The sequence below is a fragment of the Vulpes vulpes genome, chromosome 13, assembly GCF_048418805.1.
Source record: "Vulpes vulpes isolate BD-2025 chromosome 13, VulVul3, whole genome shotgun sequence".
NCBI lineage: Eukaryota > Metazoa > Chordata > Mammalia > Carnivora > Canidae > Vulpes > Vulpes vulpes.
In genome coordinates, this window is record NC_132792.1 from 102,785,311 (window position 1) to 102,799,000 (window position 13,690).

Here is a 13,690-nt window from a genome sequence, read left to right on the forward strand (position 1 = left end):
CAACCATTGCTTCTAATATCAGGACATTTTCATCACCCTAAAAAAAAAGCTTGGTACACATCTGCAGTTACTCTCTACTCCTTTACCTCTTCCAGCCCCTGCCAATCACTAATATACTTTTTCTGTCTCTATAGATTTACTTATTCTGAACATTACATAAAAATGGAATCATACAAGTGACTTTTTGTCACTTTTCCTTCACTTAGCGTAACGTTTTGAAGGTTGGTCCACACTGTAGCATGTATCAGTACTTCGTTCCTTTTTATGGCTGACCCTGAATGGATTTTTGTCTTATGCATTGACTTTACAGTCTAATACCATATCCACACATGGTGTTTCCAGTGAGTAACTCACTGTAAAAAATCTATTTCCTAGTCTCTCTTGGTCTTCTAAGGTGTTTATCTTCTAAGGTGTTATCCTCATCTAAAGGTTAATGCTGAGTCATTGCCACATCTGCTTTCCAGGCTGCAAGAGTGGGGAAAAGAGAATGGAAAAACACATGATTAATGGTTTAGGATCAAATTGTATTAATGGCATTCAATAATTTCACATCCCCCGGCCTTAGTGAGCCTCACAAGCACACCTATCTCCAACAGAGGCTGCAAAACATAGGCTTCTGTTGCTAAGCATTTGACTCTGTTTCAGCTCCGGTGGTGATCTCAGGCTTGTGAGATGGAGCCCCACTTTGGGCTGCACCCTCAGTGCAGAGTCTGCTTGAAAATATCTCTCCCTCTGCCCCTCCTGCTCATGCTTATTCTCTCTCTCTCTCAAATAAGTAAACCTTTTTAAAAAATAAAAATTAAAAGTCTAGGGTGTCTACCACACTTTATTAAGAATGAGGTATCCTGCAATATGTATGGGGTCTGAGATACCACACATCTCTCATTTATCTGATTCGTCTGGACACTGGCCCTTTTTCATCACAGGTCCTCTGGATTATTCACTGTGTCCAGGAAAAATGAGATGCTGATTGTCCAAGCTTGATACCCTCAAGGTCAAGAGGAGAAAGTCTATCACCAAAAGAGAGGCTACTTGCTAGACAAAATAGTAATAACACAAGCAACTCAGGACCTCTTGTCCAATATTAAATATGAGAACCAGCTTCCTTCTCTCCCCAAATCAAAGAATTTCCTAAAACTTCTGCTCAGCCAATGGGCTTGTATTTTGATACACTGTTTAATCTAACATTCACTGTTTATTTTATTTTGTATGGATTGAATCACCAGTCTCTTCTGATGGCTGCTAAGTCAAGTTTAAAGAACACAGACACTGATGTCAGAGAGGCCTTGGTTCAAAAGTAGTGCTACCACTTCTGAATACAAATAGTATCACCATTATTGGTCACTATCTGCCAAGCACTATGCTTTACATTCTCTACTACTTCTGCTTCTCACACAAACCCGAGAGGTACATGCATCACCAATCTTCAGACACTGAAACTGAAGCATAGACCAGCTAATTAATTTGCCCAAAGATAGCAGTGGAGCCAGCAGTGGAGCCAGGAACAGAACCAGCACAATTTAACCCTAGATATTTGATTATTGGATAAATTGCTTTTCTACGTTTCCTTCCTTTGAAAGCACCTACAGAAATTTTAGTTTGCAACAGTACACATGGTTTTAGCAAAAAATCTGGCTTTTGACAGTTCCCTTACCTTTTCTGAGCCTCACATTCTCTATTTGTTAGCTTATAAAGTTGGGATTAGAAGATTTCTTGTATTTGTCTCAATGCAAGGATTCAGAGATTTCCACTATTATTAAATTTCACTGTGTCAACAGTAGGTGGTGCTATTGAGTATTGGCTTTAAACCCCAGTAAAAATCACTCTAATTACTGAGTACATAGTTCTCAATACCTAGCTGTATATCAGAGTATTGGAGGTCAGATGCCCAGCAAATTCATATATTAAAAGTTTTTTTAAGCTCAAAGATTTTACATTATGTTACTTTAAAACCTTGGTGGGGGAGGCTTAAATATATATAATCCACATAACTTGCGCACATTTTTTGTTTACTGCACTGGATGTTTTAAGATTATTTATTAATATTCTAAAACTAACATGACATCCATTTCCCAATTATTGTAAGGATGAATCATAACTACAATTTTGTACTCCAAAGCCCATAATTCTATTTTCTACTTATTAGGTATTCAAGCTCCATATAAGTCTTCTGTAATTAAATCTGTAGATAAAAATCTTTTATAAATATTTTTCTCCTTTATATTTCTAAAATAAGAGATGATATTAATGCTTGCTTTTTTTTACTGTTTGCTTTTAAATTATATATAAATACTTCCAAAAACTCGATAAAAATGTAGCAAAAATCTACACTTTACTCAATGCTGAAATATAAGAATCATTTACTTTAAAATCAGGATAAAACAAACATGTCCATTATCACTTTTTCTATTCAATACTTCTCTAGCTTTCTACAAAAGCAGCTAAAGAAGAAAAAATAAGTAAAACTTCTAGGATTTCAAAAGGAAGAAACAAGGGGCCCCTGAGTGGTATAGTCAGTTAAGCTTCCAGCTCTTGGTTTGGCTCAGGTCATGATCTCAGGGTCATGAGATGGAGCCCCACATCGGGCTCGGAGCCCAGTGAAGAGTCTGCTAAAGTTTCTGTCTCCCTCTGCCTCTGCCCTTCCATGCACTCCTTTACTCTCTCAAATAAAGAAATGAATCTTTAAAAAAAAAAAAAAAAAAGGAAGAAACAAAATTGTACTCATTTTAGGAGTGCCTGGAAGGCTCAGTCAGTCAAGTGTCTCACTTCAGCTCAGATCATAATCCCAGAGTCCTGAGTTGGAACCCCACAATGGGCTCCCTGCTCATTGGGGAGTCTGCTTCTCCCTCTCCTTCTGCCCCTCCCCTTATTCAGTTCCTGCTCTCTCCCTCCCTCTCTCAAATAAATAAGATTGTTTAAAAAAATATTGTACTCATTTGGAAATGATATAATGGACTAAATATATAGGTACCTTTATCATATATATGTAACAGTTCATCTCTTCATTTGCTCTCCTACAAGTAGAAGGCAGAACTCATATTTTTAGGCATCATCATTTGACCTGGTTTTGGTCAGCTAGACATATAGTTGCAAGAATCCTATCTGAAAGTGTATGATGTAAGAAAACACGTTTTTGGAGAATTTTAATTTCTGCTGTCATTGGTAGTGACAGAGGTACCATAAAGATGTCAATTCTACCAAAATTAATCTATAGGTTCAATGCAATTTCAATCAAATACCCACAAAGACTTTATGGAATTTGACAAACTAATCCTAAAATTCAGATTTAAGAGCAAAGATCAAAGAACAGTTAGATGATTTGGAAGTGAAATAACAAGGGATTTATTCTACCAGCAAGCCAGACATACTAAGGTTATAATACAGTTATTAAAAGATAGTCAAAGATGAGTAGGCCAATGGAATGGATTACAGAGCTGCAAGTTTGACCAACTTGAAACATGAACAAAGCAATGCAGAAAGAATGAATTATTCAATAAATGGTGCTTTAATAATAGGTTATCTCTTTGGAACAAAAATCCAACTCATTCAAAAAATCAGATCGGGTGAAATAAAGATGCAAATAATGACAGCAAACACTTATTTGATGCTTATTACATGCCTGCTATGGTTTTAAGCATTTTATATATGCCAACTCCTTTATTCCCCCAACAACCCTATGTAGTAGGTACTGTTAATATCACTTCATTTTATAAATGAGGAAACTGAGGCAAAAGAGGTTAAATTGTCTCAGAGCCCTAAGTAGAAGAGCTGTGAATTTAACTTAAATGATCTGCCTTTTGAGTCCATCTTAATACACTATACACCAGTACACTATACTGCCTCCCTTTCATACATCTTTATTTTTAAAGATTTTATTAGAGAGAGCAGGAGAAAGGGCAGAAGGAGAGGGAGAAAGAGAGAGAGAATCTCAATCAGACTCCATGTGGAACATGGTGATCCATGTGAGGTTCAATCTCATGTCCTCAAGATCATGACCCCGAGATCACAACCTCAGCCAAAATCAAGAGTTGAATGCTTAACCAACTGAGTCACCCAAGTGCTCCAAGGAGGGACAGAATTCTTTTCTTTCTTTCTTTCTTTCTTTCTTTCTTTCTTTTTCTTTCTTTCTTTCTTTCAAGATTTTAGTTACTCATTCATGAGAGACACAGAGAGAGGCAGAGACACAGGCAGAGGAAGAAGCAGGCTCCATGCAGGGAGCCTGATGTGGGATTTCATCCTGGGTCTCCGAGATCACCTCCTGAGCCAAAGGCAGACATCCAACCACTGAGCCACCCAGGTGTCCCAGAGGGACAGATTTCTTAAACAAGAGTCCAAAAGTGCATATCCTAACAGAAAAGACTGATAATTGAATTTAAGATCTTCTTTTCATCAAAAGACCACAAAAATAGCAAAAATACAAGCTACAAATGTGAAAAGATACATATCTACGCAAAAGAACTATGGTTAATAAGAAAAAAGGAAACAATACAATGGAAAAATAGACACAAGTGACAGAAAGTCATTTCACAAAAGAGAAAACTTGAACTGTCAATAAACGTTTAAATAATCTCAAAGTTTAAGAAATGGGCAAAAGATATGAATATATGATTCTCCAAAGAAAGATAATAAATAGGCAACAAGCACATGAAAAGATGTTCAGCATCATTAGTCATCAGGGAAATGAAAAACCCATAATAAAACACCAGTTCACATCCACTAGGATGGCTATTATCAGAAAACAAAGAATAACAAGTGAGACAAGGATATGGAGAAATTTAAGCCTTTCTATCCTACTGATGGGAAGGTTAAAGTGGTGCAGTGGTCTGGAAAACTGTTCATTAAACATAGAGTTTCTCAACTGTTAAACATAGAGTTACCATATGATGCAGCACTTATTCCTCGAAGAAATGAAAATGTATGTCCACACAAAAGCTTGTATGTAAAGGGATGCCTGGGTGGCTCAGGGGTTGAGCGTCTGCATTCAGTTCAGGGTGTGATCCTCATCTGGGAATTGAGGGCTCCCTGCAAGGAGACTGCTTCTCTCTCTGTCTATGTCTCTGTCTCTTTGTGTCTCTCATGAATAAATAAATCGTAAAAAAAAAAAAAAAAACTTGTATGTGAACCTTCATAATGGTATTATTCTCAATAGCCAAAAAGTGGAAACAGTCCAAATGTTCATCAACTGATAGATGAACAATTAAGTATACACTATAAAACAGAATATTATTAATATTATCAATACATGTTACAACATGGATGAGCCTTGAAAACATGCTAAGTGGAAGAAGCCAGTCCTAAAAGACCACATATCTTTCCATTTATATAAAATATCCAGAATAGGTACATCTATAAAAATAGAAAATAGGTTAGGGCTGAGGGAAGTGGGGAGGAGGAGTGGAAGAGTTGGAAGGTTATGGCTAAGGACTACCAGGCTTCTTTTAGGGGTGATAAAAATATTCTAAAGTAATTGTGATGATAACTCTGTGAATGTGCCAAAAATCCACTGCATTGTATAATTTAAGTGGATGAATTATATGTTATGTGAATTATAGCTCAATAAACTTGTTACTTTAAAAAATGCAATTGCAATAATTTGCAATTTAAAAAAGATCAGAGGTGAGGAAAAGCATTACAATTTGTGTTGCAAAGTATGGTTACAACAAAACTGTAAATGGAAAGAAATTCTCTTCATGTTTCTTCCACCATCTAGTTGTAGGATCTTAGAACACTAGTCACTTAACCTTGTGATCTCAAGAATCATCTCCTATAGATTAAAGATTGTATGAATATTAATAACTCGTGGTTCTAAAGAATGGTTCTCAACTTTTAGGATCACAGATCTCTTTGAGAAGTTGATAAACCATAGGGGCTTTCTGGTATAAATCAGGAACAAAGCACTGTTAATTATTAATATTTAATATTGTTCTGAAAATTTGGGGCAAAGGAAATATAAATAAGTAGTATAAATATTGGAAAGGAAAAAAACAGGTTGTTATATATTCAGAAAACCCAGACAAATTCACTGCGGAAAAAACCATGAGAATTAATAGAAGTATTTAACAAAGGGTCCTAAATTCATAAAATCGATAGCAATGAATAAGAATAACCTAATTAGAAGATTAAAAAAAAAAGATATCACATTCAAATCCATACTCCTGAATTACAAGGTTGTCTCAATCAATGAAAATTTGTTATTTTTCAAATATTTGGAATTTTTCAGATCCTTCTATTCTTGATTCATAATTTAATGTCTTTGTATGGTTGAATAATATTAAATTACTGAGAGCTGGTTTAAGGCTCAGCATATGGTCTGTCTTGGTAAATATTCTGTGCACACTTGAAAAAAAGTATGTATTCTATTCTTGTTAGGAGGATGTTCTCTAAATGTTAATTAGGTAACATTGGTCATGTTCTTCAAGTCTTCTATATCTTTGCCTTGTCTTCCTATATCTATCTGTTATATTTATCTGTTATGTTATGTTTATTCTTAGGGCTGCTGTAACAAAAATTATCACAAACTGAGTGACTTAAAACAACAAAAATTTATTTTCTCACAGCTTTGGAGTCTAGAAGTCCAAAATCAAGGTGTCAGCAGGGCCATACTCCCTTGGAAGGCTCTAAAAAAGAATCCTCTTCCTCTTCCTTTTCTAGGTTATGTTGGATATTGATGATCCTTGGCATTCCTTGGCCTGTGGCAACTCCGGTCTCTAACTCTGTTATCACTTGGATTGCTTCCCTTGTCTCTGTGTCTTCAAATCTCTCTCTCCTCATAAAGACACCCACCAGTCATTGGATTTAGGGCCCACTGTAATCCAATATGACCTCATCTAACCTGATTACAGCTGCAAAGATCCTATTTCCAAATAAAGTCACATTTATAAGTATGGAGGTTAAGAATTCAACACATCTCTTTCATGGATGCATTTGAACCCACAACACTATCCTTATACCTATTCTTATATCCTTACATCTATCCTCATAGAAGGATATTTCTTTCTGTATCTTTAGACTTAAAGTGGATTTTTTGGTATACATGTATTAATTGTTGAGAGAAAACTATAGAAATCTCTGACTATAATGGTGGATTGGTTTCTTCCTCATTTGAGTTCTATCCGTTTTTACTTCATATCATTTGAAGCTCTCTATTTGGTAAATTAACATTTAATATTGTAAGTCCTCTTGAAAAATTGGTTTCTTTAGTTAAGAATGCACTCTATTATTCCCCCTATTCAGGATAATACTGAGTCCTAGTTAGCATGGTAAGGAGAAAGAAATTTATGGCTTATGGGTCAGAAAGAAAAATAAAATAAGTCATTTGGCAGATGATAATTTATTTTATTTTATTTTATTTATTATATGGCAGAAAGAAAAGTTATTTTATTTTATTATATGAAAATTATTTACAACAGAAAAAGTTATACAAGTTTGCTAGGCAAAAGATCAAAGTATCAATTGTGCTTTTACATATTAGTAACAGATACCTAGAAAATAGACAACAGCAATTAATTATTTGAACTTATTGGAATATAAGTTATTGGAATATGTATGACATACATATAATTTTTAAAACATGGAAGTATTTTGTGAAGAAAACTATAAAACTTTATTGAAAAACTAATTGTTTTGAAAAACTAAATAATTTGAAAGAATACTTAAATAAATAGATAGACTTTTTTTATGGACTCAACACTGTGAAGATGACAGTTCTTCCCAAATCTGTAAATTAATTCTAAATTTAAGAATATAAGGAATCGCAAAAGAAGAAATCAGTAAATTTTACTACTTCACAATTTAAAACTACTATTTAACAAAAAAATGTAATAATCAGAAAATAACAATCAGGAAGAAAGATTTATCATAAATATAACAAAAAGTAAATATGGGGCGCCTGGGTGGCTCACTGGGTTAAGCGTCTGCCTTCAGCTCAGGTCATGATCCCAGAGTCCTGGAATAGAGCCCTGCATCAGGCTTCCTGTTCACTGGGGAATATGCCTCTCCCTCTCCATCTGCCTCTCCCCAGTTCATGCTCTCTCTCACGCACTCTCTCTCTCTCTCTCTCTCTCTCTCTCTCAAATAAATAAATAAAATCTTTAAGATAAAAAGCAAATATATTCGGGACGTCTGGGTGGCTCAGTGGTTGAGCGTCTGCCTTCGACTCTGGGCATGATCCTGGAGTTCTGGGATGGAGTCCCACATCGGGCTCCTGCATGGAGCCTGCTTCTCCCTCTGCCTGTGTCTCTGCCTCTCCTGTGTCTCGAATGAATGAATGAATGAATGAATGAATGAATGAATGAATGAGTAAGTAAATAAGTAAATAAATAAAGCAAGCAAGCAAGCAAGCAAGCATATATGTTTTGGGCACCTGGGTAGTGCAGTCAGTTGAGCATTGGACTTTTGGCTCAGGTCATTCATTATTACATGGATTGTGGGATTAAGCCCCAAGTCAGGCTCCATGCTGAGTGTGGAGTCCGCTTGGTTTTCTCACTCCCTCTCTCTCTGCCCCTCCCAATCCCTCTCTAAAGTAAATACATAAATCTTTTTTAAAAAGCAAAAATGTTTTTCATATACAATTTCTATAAAACCTTTCTATGAGAAATATACTTGCTTTTTGTTGTAGTTAAGTCTTTCCTCCTATCTTTTTGTTCTTACACATCTCTCAAATCAGTCCCACTTCTTTCCATTCTCAGTTACTGCCTCACTTTCCTGTTTCATTATACCTCACCTCAGTTTTTCAATAGCCCATTAATTGCTCTTTCAGCCTCTAGTCCTGCCTAGCTTCAATTCCACTTTCTCTAGAGTGAACTCTCTAAAGTGCATATATAAACATTTTTCACTTCCATAAAAATTTTCAGTGACTTCTCATAGTCCTAATCCTTGGCACAACATACTGGGATATATTTTGACCTCACCTTTGTCCTCCAGCCAGTCTCTTTCCCTTCAAACACATTCTGCTCAAATTACACCTTCTTGTGAGATAGAATTCTAACTTTCAAGTGTAGCAAAATAAGTACTTCTACATGTCTCATAGCATACTTTAATATAGTCTCTATCTCATTGTAATATAATCATTTGTTTTCTTTTTTTTTCCATTTGTTTTCTTATTTGTTTCCCATCTAAATTTTTAGTTTTGTGAGAGCAAGTACACAAGTAGGCACTCATTTCATCACCTATGTGAAATAAATGAAAGAAGGATAAATCATGGAAGTTTTATTTGGCAGCTCTGTAAATTAATGTCTCACTTCTAAAAAAGCAATTTAGTGGCATTTATCAAGAGGTATGGAAGTGTTCCTAGCCCTGCACAAATTTGGAAGAAGGTCAACAATTCTTCTTTTTTCTTTTTCTTTTTCTTTTTTTTTAAGACTTTATTCATGAGAGATACAGAGAGAGAGGCAGAGACATAGGCAGAGGGAGAAGCAGCCTCCCCACAGAAAGCCTGAAGCAGGACTTGATCCCAGGACTCCAGGATCATGACCTGAGATGAAGGCAGACACTCAACTGCTGAGCCACCCGGTGCCCCGACCAACAATCCTATGATCATATCGTGACTATTAAAAGTTTGAACCATATGGGCTGCTCTCCATGGTTCTGAACTATAGTTGACCATCAAGACACAAATATAGTTCACTAATATCTCCTGTGTAATCTTTCCCCAGAGATATGAAGCAGATTAGGGAAGAGGAGGTAAAAAGAAAGAAAGGTAAAAGACAGATGAAGAGAGATTATTACAAAGGTAAAATCACTTAGAGATTCAGGTAGAAAAAGGGAGCTTATTTTGAAATTATTTTCAAATAGTTTCAGCAGTAAAGGAATCACTGCAAAGGTGTCAATAGAGTGAGAAGGCAACATAATGAGATGGGAGAACATATTTGCAAACCATATATCTAATATATCCTACAAATCAATAGCAAAGAAACTAATAACTAATAAAGTAGCCTAAGGACTTGAATAGACATTTCTCAAAAATATATATATAAATGATCAACAGGCATATGAAAATGTGCTGAATGTTACAAATCATCAAAGAAATGAAAATCAAAACCAAAATGAGATAATACCTCATACATACCTGTCAGGATGGCTATTATCAGAAAAACAAAAGACAAGTGTTGGCAAGTATATGAAGAATTTAGAACTCTGTACATTGTTGGCAAGAATGCAAAATGGTGCAGCTGTTACAGAAGACAGTATGGAAGTTCCTCAAAAAAATTAAAAACAGAATTACAGTATGATCCAACAGTCCCACTGCTGGGAAATTATACACAAAAATTAAAATTAAGACCTTGAAGAAATGTTAGCACACTACCATCCTACACAACACTATTCACAATAGCCAAGATGTGGAAATAAACTAAATGTCCATTAACTGATGAATGAATAAAGAAAATATGGTATATACATAGAGGGTATATATACATATAATTCAGCCTTAAAAAGAAGAAAGTTTTGCAATATGCAACAACATGGATGGATCTTGAGGACATTTTGCAAATGAAATAACCTAACCACAGAAAAACACATATTGCATGATCTCTCTTAGATGATGTATCTAAAAACTCATGGAAGCAAAGAATGAAGTGATGGTTGACAGGGGCTGAAGGAAGGAGGAAATGGGGAGTTACTAATAAATGGGCATAAAATTTCAGCTAAGCAGGATGAATATGCCCTAGAGATCTGCTGGACATATGGTCATTAATAATATATTGCACACTTAAACATTTGTTAAGAGGACAGATCTCAGGTTAAATATTCTTGAAATAAGATTTAATTTAATTTAAAAATCAAATAAAAATGAAATTGTTTGCGTAATAATACAACCTCAGAATATACAAAGCTAATATTTGAAGGGTTCCAGAAAAAACAAAATTTTTAAATAATTGATAAAACAAGCAGAAAAGGATCAATAAGCTTATTTAATATTTGAATAAGGCAATTAACAAAATTGACCTCATTGTTACATAAAATATAGTACAATAAAATATAGTCCAACAACTGTAGAACACATTCTTTTCAAATACACATGGAAAAATTATTCAGATAAATCATATACTAGGTCATAAATCAAGAAATCAAAGATTACAATAATAAAAAGTATGTTCTCTGACTATGAAGAAATTAAGCTAAAAATAAATAATAGAAAGCTAACTAGTGAATCCACGAATGCATGGAAATTTCATGCTTCCAAATACCTCTTGGCCAAATAAGAAATCAGAATGAAGTTAGAAAAATTCTGAACTAAAATAAATAAATAAATAAATAAATAAATAAATAAATAAATAAATAAATAAAAATTCTGAACTAAATGCTAATGAAAATACATCATTTCCAAGTTATGGAACTCAGCTGAAGTAGCACTTAAAAGAAACTTTAAGACTTAAATATTTATGAATAAAAAGGAATGCTGGCAATCAACTATTTATGCATCCACCTGAAGAAGCTAAAAGAAAATTAGCAGTGGCCCCCGGGTGGCTCAGTGGTTGAGTGTCTGTCTTTGGCTCAGGGTGTGATCCTGGGAACAAGTCCCGCATCAGGCCCCTACCGGCCCCTGCCCTGCCCTCTCAGGGAGCCTGCTTCTCCTTCTTCCTATGTCTCTGCCTCTCTCTGTGTGTCTTTCATGAATATATAAATAAAATATATATTTTTTTAATTAGCGAATTAAATCTAAAGAAAATAAGGAAATCATAAGGTAAGATCAGAAATCAAAGAAATAGAAAACAAATTGGGTTAATTTAGGCAGCCCGGGTGGTTTAGCGCCGCCTTCAGCCCAGGGAGTGATCCTAGAGATCAAGATCGAGTCCCGCGTCTGGCTCCCTGCGTAGAGCCTGCTTTTGCCTCTGCCTGTGTTTTCTGCCCCCTCCCCCTCACACACACACACACACACACATACATGAATGAATAAATAAAATCTTTTAAAAAAAGAAAACAAATTGGAATAATACAACAAGACAAAATGTTTATCTTTAAAGTTTTTCTTAAACCCTGTACAAAATTTAACAAGAAAAAAGGTAGAAGGTGCAAATATAGGCATGAAAAAGCAGACAAAAAATGCAAAAGATAATAAGAGAACTAGTTATGTCAATACATTTGATTATTTAGATGAAAGTAACAAATCCCTTACAAAATAGAAACTAAAAGGAACAGAATATGTGTATAATATTATACTATTAAAGAAATTGCTGCTGTAATGGAAAAAAATTCTCAGAGCCATTAGTAAATGTAGTCATTAGTAAATTCTATCAAACATGTTTTAAAAAAATGTATCTTAAACTCTTCCAGATAAGTGAGAAAGAGAGAGCACTTCCTAACTCATTTTATCTAACCATCATAATACTGGTATCAAAACAGTCAATTACAAAAAAAAAAAAAAGGAAATTCTACTTTATTCATAAACATAAGTGCAAAAATTACAAATAAAATATTAATAAATTAAATTCATATAATGACAAAGTTGGGTTTATTCCAAGGAACATATTATTTAACATTTGTAAGACTAATCATTGTAGTCTACTATAATAACAAAACAAAGGAGAGAAATCATTCAATAATTTCAATTGATCCCAAAAAGCATTTGATAAAATATAATATCCCTTCATATTAAAATATCTGTTGATACTAAAAACTCTCAGCCACTAAGAAAAAAGGATACACTCCATCTGATAAGAGGTATCTACAAAACTCCTACAGGAACTATATTTGATAATGAAATATTCAAAGCCTTCCTGGGAAAAACAAAGTGATGTCCACTGTCACCACCTTTATTCAACATTGTACTTGATGTAAACTATGCAATTAAGCAAGAAAAAAACAAGTAAAATCCACAAAGAAAGGAAAAAAGAGATAAAACTGTCATTATTCATAGATGATGTAATTGTACACTTGAAAATCAGAAAGAACTTTGCATCAACCAGTAGACGTAAGTGATTTTAGCAAGATCACTGGATATGAGGTCAGTATATATAAAAAGAACTTGTATTTCTATATACTGGAAAAAAACCTATATAATACAATGCACAAAATTTGAAAATTTGTTAAAACAATGTAACTTATAATTGCATCAAAAGACATCAAATACTTAAGGAAAAAAATTAATGAAAGATATCCAAGCCTATACTCAGAAAATAACAAAACATCACAGAGAAAAATTAAAGAAGACCCAAATAAATCAAGGCTGTGCAATCTTCATGGATTTGAGAACACCATTTTTTTGAGAACTCCATATTTTAAAGATGACGATTCTTTGCACATTAAAGAAATTTTTTGCAGAAATAGAAAATTTAGTGAAACTGATTCTAAAATTTATATCAAAGGGGTGCCTGAGTGGTTCAGTCAGTTAAGCACCTGACTTCAGCTCAGGTCATGATCTCAGGGTCCTGGAATTAAGCCCTGTAATTAGGTTCCCCACTCAGCAGGGAGTCTACTTGTCCCTCTCTCTCTGCTGCTCCGCTGCTCTTTCTCTCTCTCTCCCTCTTTCTCTCTCTCACGCGCGCGCGCTCTCTCTCTCTCTCCCTGCCTCTCTCAAATAAAAAAAAAAGCAAAATAATTTCTGTCATCCTATTTAAAAATAATAATAAATAATAAAGTTTATATCAAAATCTAAGGGACTAAGAAAAATTCAGTATTGAAGAAAAAGAGCACTTTCAGATATGAAAAACGTATCAGATATGAAAACTTATTAATAAAAACTGTAATACTG